Below are 23,508 nucleotides of genomic sequence, written 5' to 3' on the forward strand. Positions count from 1 at the left end.
CCTCAGCAAAAAGAGGAAGATTGGTGGCAGTTAGCTCAGGGCTAATGTTCCTCAAAAACAAAACAAAACAAAACAAAACCAAGTGCGAGAAGGTTACCAAGGCTTCCTTGCAATAGGATGGATCCAAACCTGGGCCCTGTGGCATGTGCGACCTGCCAGATGGGGTGCCCTCCCCTGTCCTCCCTCCATTGCCAAATATGATGGAGCTGCAGGATGTCACCTCTCCCACAGAACCTTTGGCTGCTTGGGAATTCTCTTGGGATCAAGCGAGTGAATATCAATGAAAGTTCATACACTCAAGGTTGTCGATGACCCCCTCTCCCTCCTGGTCTAGTGCCAACATTGTTTCCCAGGGAAGCATTTCTCTTCCTCCCTAAATGTCTCAGATATCACCAGGGTGTAAGACGATGTCAAGGCATCAGAGAGACAACTGTACTATGAGGCCTGAGATGAAGATTCAATATGAAGTGTTGCTTTGAAACCTGGTAAACGAAGAGGGCCTCAAATGGCCTACCTGCAAGTTTCCCTCCTCCACAGCTCCCAGAGACAAGATCCCCTCGCCAAACAACCCCTTCATCACAGGGAGCAGGCATGGGTGCTCCCCAAGTAGTGGTCTCAAGTTCCCTGCTCACCTGTGAAATTATTCAAATGAGCCAGTCCCACATTCCTGTGGAAACCAGGGGACAGCGCACCTCTCCTGATACTACAAAGACTGTCCCCCACCCACTTGCGTATTTACTCTCTCCCCAAGCGCACTTTCCTATGTGGCTACACATGGTGTAGAGTGTCCTCGCATAGGCTGCCTGTGTAAATAAATAAGAAATTGCCATTGAACTCACGTGTTTAGTGTTCAGAAATCCCCATCAACCTAAGGTGCATAGGAATCCATCCCTCGCCATCTAGGTCAGGCAGAGGAAAATTAAAGACTTTCGGTGTGCACTGGATTGAAGGAGTTACCCTGCTACGATTAGGCTCGATGAGCTTGAAGTCCTTTGAGTCAGAACCTGTTTGGGGTCTGCAGAGAGTCGCGCGTGGTGGGAGGGTGGCCCACGTGTGGGTGAGGAGCAGGGAGGAAGGCTGCAGGGGCAAGGCCTTGGAGATTCTGCTCCAGTTTGGCCTGCAGGCAGTGGAGAACCCTGGATTCCTTTCAAGCAGGGAAGCGATGGGACCACACACAAACTCAGGTCCGGGTACCCGATTTCGCAGCCAAGCCAATCAGTGAGACGTCAGGGTTGCAGCAAGGAAAGAGGTTTATGATCAAGAGGCGGCCAGACAAGGAGGTGGGAGTAAAACTCAAACCCGCCTCCTCAAAGGGAAAACAAAACGTTGGGGCGTTTATCTGGGGTTCGGGGTAGGGGTGGGACCAGGAGAGCGCTGGGGGTGAAGCTTGAAGAGTCCTCTGCTCAGGTGCGACTGTCACTGGTATTTCTTCGTGGGTCACAAGTGCAAAGTCAGTGGGGTTCGACGTGTTGCACGCCGAGGATCTCTGTCCGTGACGCGGGAAGTGGGCGATCCGTCATTTCAGCTGGTCCAAGCCTCTGCACGATGTCCGCTCGGGCGGGGGCCGGGGGGGGCGGGGGGGGGGGCTGCCATTCAAGCTGCTCTCTGATCTGCCGTCTTCCTGTTGTTCTGCAAAACAACCTCAGAAACTTTGGTTACTTTCTTGCCCACGTCCAGCCCTGTGGGGGCCGGGCACCGTGGTGTCAGCAACGGCAGGGTTTTCCTCTTGGGTCACCCTCCCAACAGTGTGGAGGATGGATTCAAGCGGGGGGGGGGGGTGGTGTGCCAGGAGGCCAGCCGGCAAGATCAGTAAGGAGTCTACGGGGCTGGTTGCGTGCAAGAGACAGGAAGGCATGCGGCAGAGCAGCAGGGAAGGCAAACACGGGAAGGTGCTCGGCTCCCTTTGGGAGTCGGTAGGCTGTGAAGTGGGTGAGACAGAGAGCTCAAGCGTGGCCCTGAGGCCTCTCGCTCTGCTCTCGGGTGATGAGATGGGCAGAGGTTTTCTGAGGGGATGAAAGGAAGGTAAGAGGAGGGGGAGGGTTTTGTTGGAGGATACCGGGCTCCCTTTTGGACGTGTCGGTTTTGAGAAGCCTTTGGACATCCTGAGGGTGCGTCCAGCAGACAGTTAGAGAAAGCAGCGTGGAGTCAGGGGCAGGGTGACGTCAGTCGTACGCACTCAGAAGCCCTGGGCATCCGGGGGGCGAGTCGAATCGTAGGAGAGCGCATGAGCTTGCTCTGAGACCCGAGGGGTTCCTGTTCCCTGAAGACCGTGCCTTCGAGAACAGAACCCTTTGAGAAGTGGTCGGGAGGAGAAGCCGCAGAGGAAAGTGAGACAGAGGGGTCTGAGGTTAGGAAGGGCACCTGGGGAGGGGGCCATCCCCCAGAGAAAGAGGGTGGAGAGAACTTGCAGAGACTGAAGACGTGGGCAGCATTCCTCAGACACCACAGAGAGTTTAGGAAGACGAAGGAACCGAAGGGCGTGCCCTGGCCTCTTGCTAGGACGGGGCGGCGACGAGATTTGGGGAGTCTTTCGAGGAGCCGGTGAGAGACGAGCCGATGACTGGATGGCTGACGAGGAGAGGAGTCGAGGTCTTTTGGCAGCAGCTTAGCCGTGAAAGGTAGAGAGAGAAGGCGGTGGTGGAGGAGCAGAAAGGAGAGGTGTGGATGCCGGGAGACACTTGGGTGTGCTCAGCGGCTTAAGGAAAGAGACGGGCCGAAGAGAAAGCAGCTGGCAAACTGAGGCAACGAGATCTTAGGGGGAGGCTGAGCAGATGGTTCCCAGGGCATCCCACGTGGAGCCGGGACCCTGGAACTGCCAAGCTGAATCCCTCTTCCTGGAAAACCCCAAAGGGAAAGGGGAGGGGTGGGTGGAGAGAAATAGAGGGACATTCAAACGGGGGTGGGGGGGTGCGGGAAACGGAGAGTTCTTGACTAGCTGGCCTCTGATCTCTTCGGGTCCCGAACGGTATGAGGACGATCCCGCTTGAGGCAGGCGATGGAGATTTGGAGGGGCTGTTGAGGAAACGGGGCGGGGGGAGGGCGTTGACCACGGCCCTCTGATGGGCTTGGGGGCGGAAGCGGCTTCCATGCCCATCGCGAGGCGCCGGTTCAGTCAGTCGGTGTCCATCCGGACCACAGACCACAGACCCCTGCTTTGGAAAACAACAAGATGCAGTTCGTAAACCCTTGCAAAGATCTCTGAGGTCAGGTGACTGGCTTTGCAACCAAAAGCGAGTCAGGGAATAAGATCCTCCCGTGCTTAGGAGTTTTCTTTCCTGTCTGTCCCAGAGGCCGGAGAGCACCCGAGGGCGGTTTCCCAGGCAGTGGAAAGAGGAGGAGGACCAAGCCGAGCCGGGGGAAACCAAGCTTTCTTCCTGAAGTTTGGATGCCTGCCCCTTGCACGTTGGTGCCCTTCCCCTTTCTTCCTACTGTCCCGGGAGTGGGCGCCCTCGCGCGCTTTCTGATTCTGCAGCACTAAGGCAAGTTAGGTTCCCGCTCCCCGAGGGAAAGCTCAATAAACGCCCCCCTCCCCCACCCCCGCCCTTCCCACCCCCCCACTCTTCCCACCCCCCCACCCCCCACCCGCCCGCAACCCCCCCACCTCCCAGACCCAACCCCCACCCCCCGCCCCACGCCCCCCAGCTCCTCGGAGACGGTGACAGCGTGACAAACAGAATCGGAAGCGTCCTTGGCCCACAGCCTGCGATCCCACCCGTGCCAAGCCTGCTCTCCAGAGAAGTGACATCCGTCCGTCCGCTTTAAGCTGGGTGACTACCTGCAGCGACCCCCTTTTGAAAGCGTGAACCCTAGCTATTTCTTTGAAAGCTCGAGTAAAGCCGCAGAGAAACCTGTGACCTTTAGCACAAGGCCACTCCGTGCTAAGGAACCCGCAGCGGGGACCGGCTTTCCTGAAAGCGCCGTCGGTTCCTCTGCGGCTTGGGGAGCCTCTAGGGCTTGGACAGGCCTTGGAGCAGCCCGGCAGCACTCTTGGCGGGTGGCAGCAGCCAAGGTGTGCCCGTGGGCACGACGTCGGTCACGGCGTCTAAGAGAAGGTGCCCAGACCCTCCGGTTCCGGGGCCGGGTGGGTCGATGAGAGACACGGCTGGGGAGCAGGGATTCCCATCCGATCTTCTGGGGGTGGCTGCGAGGGCGGGTCTCAGAAGAGCTGGCACGTTCTTAGCCAGTCTCTGCCTGGCGGGTGCTTCGGGACGCTTCCTGGGCTGAGCGGGGAGCTGTCGTGGTGGAGAAGCTCCCTGAGACTCAGCTTCTAGAAAATTCACCAGAAGCTCCGAGAAGGAACTCTTGAGCTCGGATTGCTGGCTGGGTCTCCGAGGCGTGTCGGGGGCACTGCGGGATCCGAGCCGCCCGGTCACCCATCCGGTAAGGCCGCCCTGCTCTTCCTGCAGCAACTGCTCCATTTCCTCCCTTTCCACACCCAGGGTGCTTCCCATCCGTCGGAACGCTTCCCGGCGTTCGTGTCTGGCGCTTTGCAAGGCGTCCGTGAAGAGCTTTCTCAGGAGGGCCTTGTCTGCTTTTCCTTCCAGGGTGCTCACTAAGCCGGTCCACTTCTTTTGGACGTCCTCCAGCACTTCCTGTCGGGCCTCGTCTTGTCGCTGCAGTTCTCCGATCTGCTCCTCCTGCAGGCGCGAGGCGGCTTGCGCTCTCTCCAGCCGTCCCTGCAGCGACCTCAGCTTCCCTTCCAGACCGTCTGCCTTTTGCATCCATTCGGCCAGGACCACCTTCAGGTTGGCCAGGGCTCCGGCGTGCTGCTTCTCTGCTTCCCAGGAGGCGGACAGCTGGAGGGCAGTCTCCTCTTTCTGCTGGGTGACCGCAGTCAGTTGCTCCTGCAGGGACCCGAGCCGGGCAGCGGCCCGCTGGCTCGCCTTCTGCATGGCGTGGGAAGATGACAGGAGCCTCTCCTCTAGCGCCGTGACTTTCCTCCTGAGTTGAGCCGCTCTGTCTTCTGCCAGCCGCGCTGCCCGGAGATGCGCGTCTTCGCATTCTGAAGCCTGAGTCCGAGACCTCCCCAGCTCCTGGCCTAAGCGCGCTTCCTGGTCCCGCAAAAGGCGAACCTCCTCCCGCAGGGCGCAGTTTTCCACTCGTTCCTGTCTCAGCGCCAGCGCCGCCTCATCTCTCTCGCGCTGAAAGAGAATGCTCTTTTCCTGCATGGAGGTCACTGCATTGCGAAGCTGGCTTAATTCCCCAGCCCGGCCCTGTTCTTTTTCTCTCAGGAGGCACTCAAAAGCCAGAGCCGCCTTCTTCACGGAGACGCATTCGAATTCCTTCTCCCTCAGCGTCATAGAGAGGCGCATGTTCGTCTCTTGTAAGGCTTGGTTTTCGGTGTCCTTCTCCCTGGACCTTTCCAGCAGTTTTGCATTTTCCTGTTTGACTTGGCACGCATCCGCTTCCAGATGGACTATCCTCTCCTTCAGGTTTGTCACCGCCTGCCTCAAAAGTTCGTTTTCGCTCGCTTGGGTCGTGAGGTTTTCCCTCAGAGAAAGGAATTCCTCCCTCTGCGCCTCGATTAAGAGCTCTTTGTCCTCCAGCGTGTTCTGTAAAGCCTCTTGTTTCTCCTTGAGCCGCTGAATTTCGGAATCCGTCTGTGCGTGCCGTTCTCTCTCCAGTTCCGAGGTGGCGGCCATCGCCTCGGACAGTCTCTGAGTCTCCTCCTGGAGGCTTCTGATGGCTGCGTCTTTTTCCTCCGTGGCTCGCCTTAAGGCTTCCATCTCTGCTGGCGGCCCTTTCGAAGACTCGCCCAGCGCCTCGGACTTAATTGCCTCCTGAGAGCCGGCTGCCTCGCAAGTCCGCGACGATGCGGCGGGCGGCTGTGGTGACGTGAGGTCGGGTGGACCCAAGAGAACCTCCTCGGCATTGCAGAGCTGCTCTAGGCCGAGCTGCATCTGTGCCAGTCTCTTCCCCAAGAGCCGGAGTTGGGTCGCATCCCCTTGAGAACGGGGCAACGGGGCGGCAGGGTGCATCTGTCGCCGAGACTTCTCCTCGCTGTCCACTAAGGCCCGGGCCTCGAGTGGTGGGAGTTCCTTCTGAAGTTGGGATGACTCCCGCTGCAGATTGTGCACCTCGGTCAGCACCAGCCGCTGCCACTCCTCCAGCACGTTGACCCGCTGCTTCAACGTGTCCCGTTCCCGGAGAAGCTCCTCCAACTGATTGGCGTCCACGCCCCGAACCTCATGGCCAGCGTCGGACGTTTGCCAGATGGTCAGTAAAGTCTGACATTTCTGGCTCAAGGCACCGATTTCAATGTCTTTGGCTCGGACGAGGCGTGATAAGTGCCGGATCGCTTCTCGAAACATGTCCTCCCCGCCGCCGTCAGAGCGAGGGCGCCGTGTCTGATTTTCGCCTCGCAGCTTCCCGAGCTCTGCTTCTTTGGCCACCAGCAGGTCCATCATCGCGTGATACGCCCTTTTCAGCTGGCTGTTTTCCCTCACCTTCTCGTCGAAAACGGCCAACACTCGTTCCCTTTCCAAAGCGTAGGCTTGCAGTTGCTGCTGGAGGCCCCCCGCATCCTGGACGGAGGCAGCCGAAGCTAGGCGAGCGGGAAGGCCCTGGCTCTCCCAGTCTTGCGGCTGGATCGTCTGAGTTCGTGGCCCGGTCTCATCTTCGTCCGGCTCATCAAGCCGCTCGGTCAGAGGCATCGTCTTTTCGGTCCCAAGTTTCAGTGCCTTCCTCTGCTTTTGCTCTTCAGTGGTCCTTGGAGGATGCTGGGTTTCCTCCTCCAGGTGACCTTCGATCCCTTCCAGTGGAGACACCTCAGATTCTAGTTGTGTCACGGCGTCGAGGGTGTTCGGGTCAACCACTGGAGCGGCTCGAGCCCGTTGTTGTCTCTGTGGCTCCAGTTCTTCCCTCAGGTGACTGCCTTCTTCTTGCAGGGAGGCGAGCCTCGTGTCTCCTTCCTCGAGGGTTTCCTGCAGAGTTGCGGTGTCTCTCCGAGCTGGAGTTGCCGGTCTCTCCTGCTCGGGTGGTCCGGTCGCCTGAATGGCTTCCGTCTCCTTTCTCCCCGAGTCGGGGAAGTCTGGCAGCTTTTGCGTCCCCTTCCTCAGCACACCTCTGGTGAAGTCAGAGAGGTGTGCGGGGAGGGAAGCCACACTGCCGCCCACTCGCCCCAGGGAATGGCCTAAGCCGGAGCCGAGGCCGAGGCGGCCAAACCAGGAGGCCATCGCTGCGGGTCACAGCACTGACCTGGTGCGCTCCGCGAAGAGCGTCCAGCCCAGTCGGACAGTCCCGCCAAGTGTCAGGGCCCCGGCGGCTGCGCGAGGCTAAGAGTCAAATCACAGCCAGGCGCTGCTAGGCGACGGCGGGCTGGCGGCCTGGGGGCGGGGCCTGGGCGGGGCGCGGGCTCCAACCGTTGGGCTCGGGCTCCCGGAGGGGAGGGGCGGGGCTGCCCGCAACCGCGAGGCCTGCCGCCCGGCCCTCACCCATGGCCACCTCCTGACCCGCGTGCCCCGCTCCACCCCCCGCACCCCCCACCGCCAGCCCCGTGGGCCTCCGCTCAAGCCCAGGGCTTCCCACCACGGCGGTGGGCCGCCCTCTCCCTCTGCTTCAGTGCCGCCCCCGGGGGCCAGGCGGCCCTCCTGCCCCCTGGGGCCGCCCGCCACGACCGCCGCGCTGAAGGCCGCCATCACCACACCACCGCCACCTGTGCGCGTGGCAGCGCGTGTGGGCAGAAAGGACCCCAGGGCTCTGACTGCCGCCGAGCGCCTCCCACGCTCCCTCCTGTCCTGCGGCCCGGGGCTTTTCCCAGCCGGCTTGGAGAACACTCGGAGGGCCAAGGTAGGTGGGGACCCGCCTCCACCTGCAGAGTTCCGACGAGTGGGTTTGGACACACGTCGGCCCCCTGCGCGGAAGCACGACCCTCCTGAGCACCCTGACCATTGCCATCCCCCACACAGTCGCCGGGGTCCTTGCCCCGCCGCCTCGCCCCCCTCGTCCTGCGGCCCTGCCTGGAGAAGCGGTCCCCGGGAGGAGTCTGGGGGCTCTCGGGCGCCACAGGCGGGGTGTGGCACACCGCGTGCACGCTGTGCGCCCGCTTCTGTCAGCGCGGGGCGGGCTCTGGTCGGGGAAGGGAGTCTTCCCCATGCGTCGAGCGGGCGGTGGAGCGGGGAAGGGACCCAGAGGTGCTCGTGGAGCGCGCGGCCCCCAGCCCCGCTGAGCCCGGCGGAACGTCGTCCCCGGGGCCCGACTCGGGGCCGGCGGCCAAGGCCCGGCTGCGCGCCGCGCCCTGGGCCTGCCGTGCGCTCTTGCCGGGGCGCGGGGCGCGGGGGCGGCGCGGCTGGCCCCGCGGGCCTGGGGACCCGCCGCCGCAGCGACCAGAAAGTCCCGGTCAGCCTGCCCCGAGCTCCGCGTTTTTGTAGGTAATGTAAACAAAATTATTAGGAACAAGTAAAGTAAATGATGTAAGTAAGATAAAAGTTTTTAGCTGAACTTTTTAATAATAGTCATGTGTTATGGTATAAGTACTTAAAAATAACTTCAAAACCTCCTGGTAACTTGAAACCTTTGAGTTTTACTAAATTAAGTTAAATGCTAGAAATTTGTTGAGTATCTTGACCATTTCCAGATAAGATAAAATAGTAAAACATTAATTACTAAACATAGGTTTATCTACTTTCAGCTTCTGATTAAAAACAAAAAACCCAAAAGATGTTTGGGTCTATTCGTAAACATGTCTTGTGCCGCACTGAAAAATGTATGCTGTAAGGAAATGTATGTTTTCAGTAAAAGAAGGTATAAGGAATGGAGATGCTTTAAGAAAGTAAATTGGTCCTAAAGTCAAAGTGGTTATGGGAAAGAGGAAAGAACAAACTCTGAATATGAGTAAGAAAGTCTCTGAAGGTTTGTGGAAAAGGAACCCCGAGAAAAGAAGTTTTCCGCCTAGCCAAGCTGGCAAAGATTGAAGGAATTTAATTAAGTCAGCGTTTCTAAGACCAAAAGTAAGCTGGTGCAAAATTGGAAACTTGGCTTTCTCACTGTTATAAGGATGAGGTTTTCTTGGGCTTCTAGTCTGCTCTTGATGAAGAGATTATGAAAGGCTTCTCTTTACATTTGATAGTCTGCCTAAAAGGCAAAAAAGGGATTTTATGTTTTCAAAATCATTTCCCGTGTTGCTTTTATCAGGTCTTTGATTGCGAGAGCTAAGGGTTTTCTTACGGCCATTTAACTTTCTCTATTTGTCTGAAAGTCTTTGTCACCATGGTCGAAGGCATAACTGAGTATTAGCTCACAGTGACCTATGATCCTATTTGACGAAGGGTTTTAAAACTGATTTGAGATTTTTTGATGAACTTCTGAAAATCAAATCCTAAATGAAGTCTTTTTCGACCTCTAGTTAACTTTGGGATTTTTCAGAGGATCCCTGCAACATCTTAAGGACTCGTTCTCTCTCCTTATAAAAAGAGGGACATGATACTAATTAGGCTTATTCAATAAGTTAAATTACATGGGAGGCATTTTCAAATAAGAAATAACATTTAGACTTCTTTATGTTGTATTTTCATAGGTATATAAATATTCTAGAAATTATGTGAAATTCCTACAAATCTGATATGTCCTGATATAATGTTATCAGTCATAACTCTAATTATTATCTTAAAATGTTGTATGTCACAGAAATGACCAAATTCCTTTCTCAACTGCTGTATAGTGAACCCTTTTTGAGTCCTTTCTCAGTTATAGTTACTCTGCCAATGGCTCATAGAAAGGAAACTCGTCAGACTTAACTGGCTCTCTGTCATCAAAATTGAGGCCACCCTGCGAGGACTGAATCTGAGCGTCAGGAAAATGCCCTAGCTGACTTTCATGCAAAGGCAGCAACATCAGAATCTGTAGAGACTGGCATGTGTGGATGAAGTCCACTCTGTCTCTGCAAAGAATAGCCCCTCATTGCCTGACTTTTATTATCCTGACGTGTTCTTGTAACATGGCAACTGTCTGGTCCTGAATCAGAGGAATTAAAGAGTGTAAATAGTGGCTGTACATAAACAAACAGTCAGGGCTATGGGAAACCCCAAACAGCTGCTTGGTTCTGGCTCCCTGGCAAACCCCACTTTTGGGTTTTTGCATTCCTTTCCCCACCATAGTGCATTAAGCAAAACTCTATCCCTAGAGGCCTCACATCTGCTCCCCTTGGACCGTTTGAGCACTTGCAGCTGGATTTCATTCAGCTGACGCTTAATGTGGGTTAGCAGCATGTTCTGGAGTGGAAAGAAATCTGGGATCTTTGCAGCTCCTTCTGATCCGATCTTCCCGCGCCTTTTATGTACTTGACATATTGTGAAGTCCTAGAATATCAAACAGGGTATGTATAGGCAAGGGAAAACCCACTTTTACTGAGAAATAAATGAATCCTAAAAGGACGTGGTCATACAGCATCATTCTTATATGTGAAGGCAGCATGTGTCTCTAACCTGGAATTCCCTTTGTGGCTGCCGTTCCCACTGTGGGCATGGCAGACCCTTCAGGGACTGGACATTCGGGCACAGGGTCCTAGGATCAGTATGTGCACCTCACATTCCTGTCAGACTACAGATGATTTGAATACATCATTCTATTTATGTTTCTCACATATTGGTAGATGCCACAGTAATTAATCCACTGAAAATTCATTTAAAACTATTATTGCACTCTGTCTGCCTTGCGTGTTTGTGTGTGTGTATTTTCTCCAGCATAGATATTAAAAGCACAACAGGCCCACGGTCCCTTATCTAAAGTCGTTGGGGTCAGATGAGTTTCAGAATTCAGAATTTTTCAGATTTTGGAAAAGTAATAATGTGTACATGTCATTTTTATATAATGTCTCCAGCTGGGTCTGGGGCAGCAGCCCTTAGCCAAACGTGTTAGCATTTCTGTAGCAAAATATATGAATGTACCTCACACTGAATGGAATACATAGAGAAGATAAACAGCTTCATGTCACTTCAGCTCCAGTTTCGCTGCCTAGTGAGGTATAAAAAGAACTTGTCCTTTAGATTTCAAAATGCTGGATAAGGGATATGGACCCGTCTTACTTTCAGTAATGTTCCAATAGACAGAGCCTGTGAACTTTTTAGACTTTTAGTGCTGTTTCCCATACTCCAGGAACTTGGAAGCCACAATTACATTCTGTAAGCAGGGGTCACAGACTCCAGTGCCAGGGCAGGTAAAATTAAGAAGTGAAGTGGGCGGTTGGTTACAAGACAGTAGTGAGTGTGAGGACTCTGATGAGCCAGTGGGTCCGTGTCCATCTGCAGGAGCTGGCTGCTCCCAGCTCTAGCCACTTGTTGCCGTGGGGAATGTTCACACAGTGTAGCCACATCTTCCCATGTTCAGTGATCCCCCAGAATGCTGATTTCCACGCAAAGTTTCTTGACATTTAAATGCTGTCAACTAAAAAGAAAAATCCCCTGTGGAGGCCAAAGAAAACATATCTGCAAGCTTTCTCTGGCCTTGGGCTGCCTGCTTTGACCTCTGCTCTGGAGACTAATTCTCCCGATGTGAAAGGCTGGACAGTCATGTTTAGGTAATGGGCTGCTTCTTGAGATGGGGACGGGACGTGTGTTTTATGGTGATTCATCGTACTTTGCATATAGGTTAGAAGTTTTTGAGTGTAAAAGACTTCACAGTAAAAAGAAAACATGAAAAAGTCAATAGACACTTTGCTTTAGAATTGCCTTATTTTCTAGCCAGTGGGAAGTTTTCTTTTTCACCTGTGAATCTGAAACTTTCAAGTTACTTATCTTGGAAAAGGGAATGAAAGCCCCAAGTTAAAAAGGAGCCTCTTTGTACAAAGTTTGAGTTGAGGGAGTTTAGACTGTAACATCCCTGCCTTTCCAGGGCCCTCGTGATGGGAAGTGATATTGCGTATCCACCCTTGTATTGGGACAGGGGAGTGTCCTTGGTCTCCTCTCTTGTCAGACCAGACCCCTAGGTGATGTCAGCCCCATAACAGCACCTCGTGGCTGATGGCTCCCAGTTTTCTGCCTCCAGTCCTGGCACTTCTTCATCCTTACATTGATCTCTGCCTTGGACGTCTCCCTTAAATGTTCTGCTATCATTGAACTCCTGAACTTCATCCTGAAATGGGCCTCCTTTCCCGGTATTCTCTAGTCTATATGTCAGCCACCTTTGGCCTGTTGCCTGTTCTATGAAAAAGGTTTACTGGTGCCCTGTCCAGCACTAAGCCGCACAATTGAGTAGTTGTCACGGGGACCGTGTGGCCCGCAGAGCCTATGCTATGTACTGTCTGGCCCTTTACAGAAAGAGTTGCCGACACTTGCCCTAGTGCATTGTGTGCCCCAGTGCCCACTAGTGCACTGAATGTCACCACACCTCCTGGGTCACCTGTCAGGCAAATAAATGTTCAGAACTGCACAGAAATTCTTCTAAGCACCTACCAGGTACCTGTCTACTGTCAGTGTGAACATTTGTAAATCAGCCAGCTTGGATTTCACGTGGTCATTGGATACTTGCAGATGCACAGGCTGGAGTTGCCGCTTGAACCCCTGCCCAGCTGTTCCTTGAGGAAATTCATCAAAGTGTTCTGCTCTGCTAGATCTGGTGAGGGCTAGCATAGAGGGAGCCGGGCACAGGCACGGGGTCTCTGAGATGTGCTTGGGGCTCAGGGAAGGCTTCTCTGACATGTGACACTTGGGCAATCTTGCTAACAGGCAGGTAGAGATGCGGGGCGATAGAGAATTCCAAGAGGGAAGAAAAATTCTTAGGGGAGACCTAACACACTGGCAGTTTTATCCTTTAACTTAACATTTTTTGTCTATGGATTGGAAAAAGACAATATCTGATTCTTAGCAGCAGAAAAACTCTACCCAGCTTTTCTTTTTAAGTTAGGTAGTGAATGGCTGTGTATAGATCCACATGTTCTCAAGTCCAGAGTGACTGTGGTGTTTAACTCAGAAGCCCCTGGATGCATTTCCATCCAATAGAAGGAGTAGGTTGGTTCTTCAAAGCTTTAAAAAACTTTAAAAGCAGCACACTCAACTTGTTTTGCTTAGCGTAAACTCATGGCCATCTTTCCCTAAAATGGACAGTTTCGTTGTAGGACGTTGAAAATCTCTTGAGGCATCATTTCCCACACCGTTACTTGTAAGTTCCTTAATTTTCATTATACTTTTTCATCTCCTCTTACAATCTTTTCAAAACTCTGACTGCTTTTGCATTTTTGGGCATGCTAGGATTCATAATACTCCCCAAACCACCACAAGATGGCAGGACACAAATATATGACCACCCATGACTGTGAAGAGCAACTGTTGGAGACAGGCAGCATTGATTGGCTTTGTTCTCATATGGGCAAGACCATCATTAGAAAGCTTCTGTGCCAGTTTGGGGGGATCACAGCTGGAGGACCACTGCAGTAGAATTTGGGGAGCCCTTCTATGCAGAAACCTGAGAAAATTGGTGCTTTAGGAAGACAAGTCTCGGGGAAGGTGGAGTGAGGATTGTGGAGGAAGAGAAAGAGGAGAAGGTGAAAGGAGACCAGTGAGGAAGCTCGTGCAACAGGGTAAGAGAGAGGACGACAGCCAGAGCGAAGACAATGGCACTGGAGACTCATTGGAAAAAGTATTTAACATCATACATAGTGTTGGGGACAAAGAAGAAAGAAAGAGACGAGTCGAGGAGATTCGGGTTATGGTTGGATGCTATTTACTGAAAAGGTAACAGTGGTTCTTCATTCTTCCATTGTTTTAAAATGCTTCTGTTTTTAAACTTATAGTTCCTATATCTACCTTTTTGCTGGCTTCCTCTTCCAATGACATGACTTTGTGTGTGTGTGTGTGTGTGTGTGTGTGTGTGTGTGTGTGAGTTTCAAGACCACCCTGTGTGAGTATCTGCGGATCTGTAAAGTGGTTTAAATCTGGGAGAGCTGCTGTCCTTCAGCTTTCCTTTTTCAGTTATTCTCTCCTATTTTCACATCAAAATGAATTTAGGTATCACTTCTTTTCTAGTTCTTAGAAAAATTCATTCATAATTTTGGTTGGTTTGGAGCTCATTCATCCAAATATTTATTGGGTTTGTGCTAGGGGCTAGGTCCTGAGGATACAAAAATAACTAAAACTCAGGCATTTATGGTTTAGTAAATCTGTGAACTAAGCCTTGGGGAGAATGGACATCTTTACAACATGACGCATCTCTTTATAGACACAAAGCTTTTATGTGGTTCGTAGGTTTTGTTGTTATTGTTGAGAATAGTGCCTAATTAGGTTAGCTGGTGAACATGGGTGATATTAATGTTTGTATATATTTATTTACTTTACAACGTATTTAACTCATATTGATAATTTTGTTACTTCTGTGAATTTCTATGTATATTATCTTGCTACGTTTTTATTTCTTCTTTTCCTATTATTTATTTCAGTGCCTTCTTTTTCATTCCTTCTTTAATTGGTTAGACTCTCCAAACAAATGTGTAGCATATATTTGTTTGTAGCAATATAGTATAAAGGGCATGTGATTGCCCCCCGATTGGGCATTCCAGAAAAGTGATGAGGAATGTGTAAGTCCTGCTGAAATGCAAATGTCTCATCTGAATGGTTCCCTATGCAAATCTACAGGCATTTTTTCCTCTCTTTTGGGCCACATCCCTTTTAGTATGCCTGATATTTGGACCTCACCCTGTGTCAGTCATAAGATTGGCAGGTGATCTTAAAGGCAGAATACTGAATTTCTTGTCATCCAACTCTATGGAGAAAATAGTGCAGTGGACTCAGATGAGGAAGGAATTGGAAGAGGAAGTTGAGAAATGGTGAGAGGAGTTTAAATGGTGCATATGTGGCAATATGTTCAGATAACTTCTAAAGAGGTGTTCAGAAGGTCACACGGCAGTGGACTTCTTTGGAGTCTTTGAATCTTAGAGCCATCTTTAGGAATAGAAACCTTGTTTCCCGCTGATTTAGATGGAGCTCTGACAACCCTCTCCCCAGAAACAATCATCTACACTCAGAAATTGGCATATCATTTCACGGACTTCCTAGACATCCTCAAGCCCACGGACAAGAACCCGAGGGTCAAAGAAAACCCATTTACGTGTGTGGGATCTCAAGAAGCCTACTCGTTATCAGAGATGCTTAGCTACAGTCCCTATGCTGGGAACTGGTCTCTAGAGATATGCTGTTTATGGACGTGTACGTCCCACGTCTCTGTGTGTGTTGTCCTCTAGCCTCCAAAACACACACTTGAGGTCAATATGAGAGCCTTCCCCCAAAACGCAGAAAAGCGATGGACCGCATATACTGCGGTATTCCCCTAAGATTAGTACCATATAGCCTAGGTGTGTAGTAGGCTATACCATCTAGGTTTGTGTAAGTGCACTCTATGATGTTCACATAACGACGAAATAACCTAAAGACACATTTCTCAGAATGTGTGCCTGTCATTAAGCGACGCATGACAATATATAGTGAGATCGTAGTGAGAAGATGGATCCTACATGACCACTAAAGAGAGCACACTAAGGAGATTCCGGGTCATTCAACCACTGTAATGTACAAATACAGAGAGCACACCACCGTGCATTTGCTCTGGAGCCTCCGATGCCGTCTGCACACAGTAGCTGACTATGCCGCAGTCAAACCAAGAGCTCAGGTGAAGCCAGCAGTGTCACCTGAGCTGTATCTCTTGGGCAGAAAGATCAGAAGGTACACGGGCCCTACAAACATTTGGGATCATATCTAAGAAATCTGAATTTAGTTGCCAGCTGGGGCCGCTGCTGGGAAAGGACAGCTTCCATCACCTGGACATCTTGAGAACTCCTGATCTGGTGGGAATTAGAGTTCAGGCAAAACTCCATTTATCAGGGGTGACTGGGGCATCATCGCAGACTGACAATCTAAGGAATGTGTCCAGCCTCACTCATCAGGCTGTCCTGATTCCTTAGAGCTTTAAATGACATCTCCTTCCTCTCGGATCAAAGCCGAAGTCCCTTGCATCGCACACTAGGCTTGGCAAGAGCTGGCTCCTTCTCCTTGTTCACTAGGTTCCAGCCGTACCAGCCTCCTTTCCATTTCTTGAAAACGTCAGGACCCTTCCTGCCTCCAGGCCTTTGCACACTCTGTGCCCTCTGCCAGGGGCTCAGAACGGCTTTGGCTAACCTAACTCCTCTTCGCCCTTCAGATAGCAACTCAGATGTCACTTCTTCTGGGAAATGTCTCCACACACCTAAAGGAAAAGTTTTCTTTAAGAAAAGTTTTCTTGTTAGTACCTATCGCTTGTCTCCACAGCAGTGAAGTATCTTTATCGGTGTCGTCCTCTTGCCTGTTTATGATCTGCCTCCACCGCTAGCCTGTAATCTCTAAGAGGGAAGCAGCTGTCCAGGATGCTTCCTCTGCTGTGGTATCCCTACTGTTACACACAGTACTCGGAATACAAAAGTACTCAACAAATATTTGCAAAATGTCTGAATGAACCTTCAGAACACGCTTGCTCACGTTAAAACTAATCATCGATGAAACTGGAGCAGCTCAGTCCAACTCCACCCATTGCTGGCCCATAGCCAGGGCTCAATGAATATTTGTTGACCAACTGGCCAGTGTGGAAGGAAGTAATGGGAGATGTTGTCCAGACAGGCTTATTGCCCTTGGTATCTCCTTTCCAGTCCACCTCCTCAGCCGCAAGCATCCCATAAACATCTGCATCCTATGGTCCTCTGGGATGCTCTGCAAATTCCGCCTCCAGGACACACCAGCTTTGTTTGGCTTTCTCCATGTTGCTGATTATCTACTTTAGTTCCCTTTCCTTCTCCTTGTATGCTTGGAGGACCTGACGATTCCATTGCTCTGTTCCTTCGCTCTGCACTCTGCCACTGGAAACAAGTCCGCCATCCTCTGGGACTCTGATGTCAGTTCTTTTCTCTGTGTTCTGAAGCCCTGGACTAGTCCCGTTTTCTTGCTCGACTGGTCTTTAGAGACCACAGTCCAGACCAGAGAGTTCAAACATCGCTCACAGGAGGGGAAGTCAGATGGTCATCATCTGCTGTGATTCCTATTGCTATTTTGGACATTTAAGTGGTCATCAATTAACTTATAAAACCAGAAAACAGACTGGCCTGCTTTATAAGTGTGCATCCAGGCAGAGCACTAAAGCCAGGCCTCTTCACCTGGCCAGATGGGCTTTTTGTGGATGGGTTACTTTGGCCATTGGCCGCTGCAGGCATTGGCCGGTTATCATCCTCCAAGTGGCCAAGTGTGGTGTTGGCTTCATTTCCCGACAGGGTCTTGGCTGTGTGAAGAATTGTGAAGTGCCAGGGAAACCAATGGTCGTGGCTTCCTGGGACCCGGGAAAGAGTTAGGGCTCCTGCCCCCATCACCTCTCGGCACTTCCTCCTGGGCACGCGGGCTACTGTGCAGGCACGGTGGCTTCAGGCATATGCAACCCCCACTCCCAGGCATTAGCTGCAAGCACCTCTTTGTTTTCAAAAAGCACATTCCTATTTCTCCAGTTTGGACAAAATACACAGAAGAACCTGATGTGACCTTCTAGGGCAACGGGCTTCAACCTTCACTGCATATTAGAACCGGCCGAGAAGACTGAAAAATTCCGGAGCTCAGCCCCATTTAGGCAAATGAAAAGCGTCTCCAGGCCTCAGTGTCTGTACGGCTCCTCAAGTGATTCCAGTGCCCACCAAGGTGGAGCCCCGCTGACCCAGGCAGCGCCTCTCCCAGTCGCTTGTGCATAAGAATTGTCCACGGGATGCATTACAACACAGCTTCTGAAGCCCCAGCCCCAGAATGTGGAGTCAGTGTTTCTAGGGCTGGGCCTGAGAGGAGGCGTTGTTAACGAGCCCCAGGTGATGCTGCTGCTGCCTGTCCACGGACCACACACTGAGCAGCTCTGTTCCAGAGCTTTGCTACTCAGTGCGCAGTCCGTGGAGCAGGAGCCCGGGCATCACCCAGGAACTCATTAGAAATTAAAAATCTTGAGCTGTCTCAGACCTGTTACATCAACATCCGTGTTTTAAAAAGGGCTCTAGGAAATCTAGTTGCACAGCAAGGATCGAAAAGCGTTAACACGTAGGGTGCAGACGTGCAGCCCCTGGGCCAAAGTTAGCTGGCAGATGTATACCACCTGGCTTGCACAGTATTTTTTAAAATTTGGAATTAATTTACACTTTAAAATTGGGATTTCTGACTTCTCTTGAAAAACTGGAAGATCTAGCAATACTGGGCGTCCGTTCTCACGTGGTGACAACTGGAGACAGAATGGACGTGCTCCAAGCTGCTGCAGAATGACTTCGTTCACTAAGGGTGTCTGCAGGGCCTCTGCTGGCCCTGACATCTGCAGCTCCTGGTTCATGCCCTCCCCTCCCCGGTCCCTCCCCAGCCGGATGACTGCTCCCAAGCATTTTTCCTTGAGCCCACCTACTTTATCTCTCTGTACTTCCCTCTATTCATCTGTAAAATGGGTCGATAGCACCTATTCAGGCTTCTGATCTGGATGAAATGGAGATGGAGGTCACGCTTTAAGGTCCATACCTCTGTTTTACACACGAGTTGTTCCTATACCCAGAGTTGCCCCAAGCAAGATCCCTGGACCAGCAGCACTAACATCAGTGGGGAACCTGTTAGAAATACAAACTTTCAGGCCCCACTCTAGACCCAAACGCTTGATGAATTACCAGGCATTTCAGGAGAGAGTGGAATTCTGCGTGGATTTCACCAGGATCAAAATCCCATCATGAACTCCATAATTATGTGGAGAAAGTGCAACCAACATCCATGGGTGACTGATGTTTTGCAGGTGAGAGAGACCAAGGGAAAAGGCTAGTGTGTGTGGGATGGAGCCTCCACAGCTTGCTTCCTCCGGCAGCCCGACACCTCCCAGCTGCGGCCTCACCTGTGCGCCCATCCTGAGCCAACAAGCTGGGCTGAGACTTGGTGTCCGGATAACCCACCCTGAGCCTGGGCGTTCACAGGCTCATAAGACAGACTGCTGCTACTTTCACCACATCAGCCCAGTCCACATAAAGCGTCTTCTGCCTCAGTTTCCCTAGCAGGCATTTGAGATCTGAATGGACAGATCCACAGCCAATGCCATTGCCATCTTCCTGTGCTGACTTTGGGTACTGCCTGCTGCCTGGGCTCCCCTGATCTCACCCTCTCCATTGGATTGTGCTCCTCAGGTCACGCTATTTCCTCAGCGGAGCCTGAAACTGCCGCCCCCGTTGAGACACTGTACATTTGGGACTGGGCCAGCTCTAGAGTGAGGTCAGTTTCCTTGACCCCTGCCTCTCTCCCTGTCTACACTGGCTGAATTCCTGGTGTCCCAAGATGCCTATGGCCAGAGCCTGCCCAAGCAATAGCAGAGAACTGGGGACATATGGCCTTTGGAAGGGAAACTGTGATGTGACCACACACTATTCTTATGGTAAGAGACGTGGCTGCACAGAAAGTTCACACCAAGATCTTCTTTTTCTTGGTCGGGAGCAGAACGTGCATAGAAACAGCAGTGAAAGCGAGGCTGGGAGAGAAAATGTTTTCCTAAAGGTGACGATAGATCCCTGTTGGGCTGGATTGCAGAAGGATTCCTCAGGAACTGTTGCTCTGGCAGTTTTTAAAGAGTGAGTCAGCAAGAATGACTCTGCCTTCTGGGACTCATTAGGTTTAATACTGATGAAAACAGGGTTGGACTATGTAATTTTTCAGAATTACTTCTAAGCAGAGGTGTCAGGCAATAATGATATTAATAATAATAGCAGGATCATCTTTTGAGTGACAGACACTCTTCTAGGTTGTTTCTATACATTCTCAGGGCTCAGCGAACTTCTGCCATAAAGGGCCAGAGAGTAAATATTTTAGGTTTTGTGGGCTACATGGTCTCAGTTGTAACGACTCAAGTCTGCCCTCGAGACACAAAAGCAGCCACAGATGATAAGTAAACAGATGTACGTGCCTGTGTTCCAATAAAACTTTATTTATAAAAACAGATTTGGCACACGAGCTGTATTTGCTAACTCCTGCATTATCTATTGACCCCATGATACTGTGAAGTAGGTACTTTTACTGTTCCCCATTTTACAGATAAAGGAACTGAGTCTCAGAGAGATGAGGTAATTCACATGAGATCCCAGAGCAAAAAGTGGTTTCCAACTCAGTATTCCAACTCAGGATTTCCTACACTATCATGGCTGGGTGAACACTTTCATGCCCAGAGGAGTTTCATCATTCTGGCTCCTCATGTCCCAAGTTCAGTTCTTCAATTATTTCACAATTATCGGGCAGCCTCGACACAACTCTCATGGTCTATCATTTCATTTAACTATCAGGATGGCTGCAGGAGGTGGTTCCCGTTTCCCTATTTCGAGCCTGTGGTCCCCAGAGGATAAGGCAGGATTGTCAAGGTCCACCCTAAGAGAGCAGCTGAGCTTGGAGTCAGACTCGGGGCTGTCTGAGCCTAAGTTCAGTGATCTTCCCTCCAGACCTGGTGCCTCCAGATTTTTAAAATCTTTCACAGTTTTTGAATTATCAAGTTGTACATGCCTTTTGTGCAGGAATTGGAGTGATCATAAAGTTAATGACAAAAAATCACTCATGATCCACCACCCCAAAAATAACCTTTGCTACTAATCTGATGCTTTTTCTCTATCTTGATCCATGCTCATTCTCCCACACGATGACATACTAAATGAAATAGTTCATATAATTGTTACTTATCTCATAAGATTGGGGGCATTTTCTTATGTTATAAAATTTTAAGAAAATCACCTTTTTAATGAGCACATATTTTTTCATCATTGGATATAAGAATTTTTTAACAATTTAGATACTTTCTATTTTTCTTATCATAAATGCTTTGATAACATTCTTGTACATAAGAGTATGAATCTCTGATTATTTCCCCAAGATAAATTCATAAAAGGAGAATTATTGTTTCAAAGCGTGTTATATTTTAAAAGTTCTTTATACATTATTGCAGATTGGATTTTTTAGAAATTTGTACTCATTTAGCATCCCATCCGTAGGTCAGATATACCTAACCCCAAATCAACAATTTTTTTAAATTAGATAATTTTGTGGGCTAACCTATTACAGTTCTAGTTTGATTTTTATTAAGTAATGAGGCGTTGGGGTTTCTTATTGATTTGTCAGAGTTCTTTATATATTAAGGACTTGTTTTTCTGGCAAATATTACTCCCAGGTTTTTATTCGCTTTTGAAATAAAAATAAACTCATCTCTATTAACTTGTCACCTTATTCACTGCAAACCATACTCAGATCATTAGCATTGAACACATTCAGCAGTAAGAGGAGGAGCAACGACAAAGGCTTCTTCTGTGAGCAGAATTTGTCAGGTGGCTGGGAACCACAAGCAGAGGCTTAGCCGCAACCCCCGTCTCTCTGGTACAGACCGCAGACTTGCCGGGCTGTGCTTCCACACGTGTGACTCCAGGGTAGGAATCAGCCAGGACAGGAGGCAGCTCAGAGACACAGAGAGGACCTTTGAGGCTCATTATGAGCACTGAGCAAGGAGCTGCTTTTGTTCTAAGAACAGCCGCAAGGCACTGAGCACCTCGCCATTCTTTCAAATAAGGACAAGGAGGAGAAGAACAATGTCATGAAAACCTCTTTTAGAAGACTATGAAGTTGAAGGCTGGCGAGAACTTCATTTTCATACTCTTGGGTGAAGGGAGAGAAAAAAATGCTTTCAGGCCTGCCGTTTTCTCCCCTCAATCCTCAAGATTACTTTGAGGAAAAATAATCCTTCATGTCCGGTACATCCCTTCTTTGGGAACAATAATATTTCACTTTATGTTAGATTGGGCTAGGGTGGCATTTCCAATCTTAGCACTAATGACATTTGGGGCTAGATAATTATTTGTTCCTGGAAATGAAAGAATGAATAAGTGAGTGATCCAATAGTTTGTACTTAAATATTTGAAGAATTGTGATATGAGAATTCACCTTTTGTCCCCTTTGTCGGGGCGTACAGCTGAATTAATTACAGGGAGAAAGATACTGGGACCCGTGTGAGGAGTCTCTGCCATAATGACAACTAGGCAACAACGGAATGGTCTCGCTCCAGGATGAATAAGCTCGTGCTCACTGGAGGCAGTCAAGGAGAGGCTGGATTGTTCTCAGGCAACATGCTGTGCAAGACACTCACACAAAAGATGGGGAGTTCAAAGTTCAAGGGCATTTTCTATCCCTGAGAATCTATAAATCTGTGTTTCCTGCCATCTTTCTTTTTTAATATTTCACATTCAGGTATTATTTCCGCTACAGGAACTTATTTCTTTTAAAACAGAAGACAAACTTTTCTAGAGTGCTCAAAAATCGTCACACACACTGCAAAAACTGGCTTTTTGGGAGCTCCACAGAGAAAACATGCTTGAAGAAGTAGAGTGAGGGATTTTCTGCAAAAAGTGAGTCTATTTCCAGTAGCCGAGGACGGGAAGATTTTCACGGTCCCTCTCAGATACCGTGGGGTTGACAATGGGCAATGGAGCCGGTTCAGTAGGGGGAAGGGCGCAGCAAGTGTGTGTTTGGGGATACTGCCCTCCTAGACAGCGTCCACAATCAGTGCCGCAGATCTTTGTTGACGTTCCAAGCCTACCCCGAACTGAGGTCTCGCTTCCTGGAGCCCTGCATCTTCTGAAGGGCTGGCTCCTTTTCCTCTTCCCTCCAGAAGCCATGGTGACCAGAAGGCATGGCTTAGCAGGAGCTATGTTTCAGCAAAGGACATGTGTCAGCAGAAGATGTAAGTCAGCAGGACCCATGGATGAGCAGGAGCAGAGGTTCAGAAAGAACCGTGGATCTCTAGAAACCATGAGTCAGCACGAGCCATGAGTCAGCAGAGGCCACAGGTCAAAAGGAGACAGGTTTCAGCAGGAGCTTTTGTTCATCAGGAGCCAGGGGTCCGTAGAACTACTGTCAGCAGGAACCATCCATCAGCCAGAGACAGTCAGCAGTTGGTGGTGAGGTAGAGGACACACAGGAAGAGGGCAGCACCAGACTCTGAGGTGGCTGATGCCATAAGCAGAAGCTACAGGGTACCAAGAAGCTGAGCAGAGAGCATTTAGTAACAATAGGATCAATAAAATGTAGAGAGTAAGTCAGTCACCGTTGTGACGAGGTGGGGAGCAATGTGTTTCAGAGGGGGGCAGCATAGCCTAGTGTCTGTAGGAGCATGGAATCCTGGATGAGCTGAGCTTAAACAACATTCTAGTCTCTGTGAGAACTGGCAGCTTGGCAATTGAGGTTCTTGTCTTTCCTAATTTTCCAGGTATCCTTAGCATAAACCCCTATTACTAAGTATGTCTTTAGGTTGGATGCTAAAAAGGGGAATTCTTGAGACAAAGTATAAAGGGTTATTTTTTTAAGGTTCTTACTATATATTGCTAAACGACTTTTCAAGGATTTGTATAAATTTGCTCTCTCCCACCTTCTAATTAAAATACTTGTAAAAATGTATTCCAAAAGGTATGAAATTTTAAGGCAGGCTGAAAGCTGTTAGTATAGCTACGTATCAGGAGAAATTTCAAGTACAAAAAGTTCAGGTAGATGCTTG

The 23,508-nt window shown here is 50.2% G+C and overlaps 1 long non-coding RNA gene across 3 annotated transcripts in view; it reads left to right on the forward strand.

Moving 5' to 3' along the window:
• The first annotated feature begins 7,393 nt into the window (after positions 1–7,393).
• LOC138922842 (uncharacterized) overlaps positions 7,394–23,508 on the forward strand; it is a 72,220-nt gene continuing 56,105 nt past the window's right edge. Inside the window, exon 1 of one of the 3 annotated variants that reach the window (XR_011435997.1) lies at positions 7,394–7,788. This is a non-coding gene — a long non-coding RNA (uncharacterized lncRNA). The remainder of the gene's footprint in view (positions 7,789–23,508) is intronic. The other 2 variants (XR_011435998.1, XR_011435999.1) reach the window with 2 other exon arrangements.

The sequence above is a fragment of the Equus caballus genome, unplaced genomic scaffold, assembly GCF_041296265.1.
Source record: "Equus caballus isolate H_3958 breed thoroughbred unplaced genomic scaffold, TB-T2T haplotype1-0000016, whole genome shotgun sequence".
Taxonomy (NCBI): domain Eukaryota; kingdom Metazoa; phylum Chordata; class Mammalia; order Perissodactyla; family Equidae; genus Equus; species Equus caballus.